The following is a 2,704-nucleotide window of genomic DNA, read 5'->3' as shown; positions in this document are numbered from 1 at the left end:
TTTTGTTGTCATATTTTTAATTGAAAGTTCAATTAGCAATGCAATCACCTGTTCATAAATCAAAAGCGTTATTCACAGGATGATAAAGTAGTTTTGACTTATTTTTCTTCCTGGTACTTTTCAAGGAAATTACTTTCTATGAAGATCCTTTTTACTTTTTGCTTGCAGATTAAGTTGAGGAGTAAAGTTTTAATGCCATATCCATGACATTAGTTAGAACAAATGAACCTCAACTGTGTGAGGTTAAACAGCCAACATACTGTTGTGTCTGATTTAGTTACAGCTAATTTAGTGCAGGACACGCTTGACAGTGTTTCTCTTCCACTTTTGAATCCCCAAAGAGAATCCCTCATTCCAGCTCAAATATTCAGCATAGTTTACTGGTATTTTTCCTCAATATTCCTTAATTTCCAGACCATTCATTTATTTTCTTATTTGACACCTTTTTAATTCATGATAGTTTGTATTACTAATCCTAGGCATTCACATCTGAGTTGGGCTTCCAAAAGTTCTGACAGATTTGGTTGCCGTCATTTAACCAAACTCAAGGTGGTGGGGGTGGGTTGGCTGATTTGCTTCTTAAGATTTTGAGGCCTTTAGCATGCACTTGAGTGCAGCTTCTCTCTGCTGTCATGCCAGCTAGAATCTCGCTGGTTTGCAGTGAAGACTTGGGACCCTTCATCTGAGATGTTCTTAGGTCTTAGCACTGAGTACTGTTTGGTTTAACTTAACAGCAAAATGTTAATTAATGCTATAAATTTTCACAAGAGACATCATATTTTGCTGCTTCTGTTTGCCATTTCAGCCTTCTGCTAGCAAGTGAAAAACTGATTTTTAGAGTTGAGAGTTTAATTTACGTGTGTTACTGTTCACATCAGCTGTATCGGTCTGCACCTTTCAACTTCTTTTGTTGAATCAACATCTCTGGATTATTTAGCTATCTGTGAGAGGTCCAGTAATGTGTACTTCCTGTCTTTTTGTTTGTTTGTTTCCCTCACCTTGGTTCAAGTGTAAGTTTGAAACAAAAATCACTACTAAATGCAAGTGTTCAATGAGTGAGGGTTTTTAAGTACCAGTACAGTACATCTCAAAACAATTACTCTGAGCAGGTAGATCTTTTTTGATCAATAGTGGTTCAGATAGTGGTAGAACTTCAGCAATGCTGACAGCCCAGCAGATGATCTGTATTGCATGGCAATTAGTACACTAAAGATTTTCCCACGGTAATGGCATACTGCATGATTTTGAGCTTCAGCTTTGCCATCTATAATTCAGGAGTGGAGAAACTTGCTTCTCTGCATTAATCAAATTAAACAGAAAATTGAATGTAAGACCTAAAGTACTGTCACTCAGTATGACAGCTGTAACAAAACACTTTGTTGTCCTGTGCAGATGCCTTAGTGAATGATCCCAAGCTCCTTCCAGACAGCACTGGCAGAGCTTAAGTGCATTTGTAACAGCAGCAGCAGCAGGGTAGGGATGTGTTGGCCCACATTTGGTGCTCTGATCAAGCAACTGTGGAGGGCATCTCTATCACCCACCTCTCCAGAAGCACGGTTCAACACTTCTGTTAGAAAATAGAGAACTGTTTCTAAACTATGAATGGTACAAGATGATTTTTAATGCTTATGATTTTGAAAGTTTGGTTTCAGGACATCTGTGGAAGAGGAATACACCTTGAAATGCATCAAGGAAAAATACAGAAATGGATGACATCATGCATTTGTGTAAGTAGACTTGGTTTGTGTCTTATAAATTCTCACTACTGAATGCAAAATCTTGATTTCAAGGAAGCTGCCGTGGGGCAAAGCTCCTGGCCCAGCGAGTAGGACAGCTTCCCTGTGTGCCCGCCGGCAGCATTATCCATTGACTACTGTAATTGCCAGCTACTCTTCTTTCTCAAAGCTTTTAACAGTGGCAAAACAAGGAGAGTCACGTCTACCTCAGTCCTATAAACAGCATCTCAAGATGCCTCATTTTATGAAAAGCGTTATTAAAACCAAGCTAGTACTTTTGAGTATTAGTAGATCTACACCATCCATCCAGTTAAACTGGACTCCTCTCTGTTACCACCAGCCCGCCATTGCCTCAGGTGAGGACGACAAGACATCCTTTCATAAGGCAGGCCGGTGGTGACGCCCCAGAGGGGTACAAAACGTTTGTGACCTGCGTGCCTGCTTCTGAGCGCAGTAACGCTGACTGACACGAACGAGGAGCTGTACGCGATACCTAGAGCTGTCACCCACCCTGTGCCCCAAGCGGGCATGAGGTGGCCATGGCCTGCTGTCTGTCCCCTGGGGATGGTGACTGCCCACACCCGGCCTCGGAGGTCCCCCTTCTGTTAACCCTCGCCTGTGGAAGGGGTAAAACAACCCAGCTGGGACTGGGAGCGGTGGACCCACTTGTCCTCCGCGGCACAAGGCTGCGGGAGGAGCCGGGCTCCGTCCCTCAGAACCTCGCACCCCCGCCGAGGCACAGCCCCAACATGGCGGAGGGCGGGCAGGGCGCTGCCGCCCTGCTCTGCCCCGCGGCCCGCCGGGCCGCTGCTTCGCCCGCTGCTGCCGCCGCCGAGGCAGAGCCTCACCGCCTCCGCCCGCCCCCGTTCCTGTGGCAACCGGTCCGCCCGGCTCCTACCTGCCCGGGCGCGGCGGCGGCGGCCATGAGGGCGGCGAGCGGGGAGCAGCCGGCGGCGGCGGCCGAGGAG

This window comes from Accipiter gentilis, chromosome 19 (genome assembly GCF_929443795.1).
Source record: "Accipiter gentilis chromosome 19, bAccGen1.1, whole genome shotgun sequence".
NCBI lineage: Eukaryota > Metazoa > Chordata > Aves > Accipitriformes > Accipitridae > Astur > Astur gentilis.
This window is presented reverse-complemented; position numbering follows the sequence as displayed.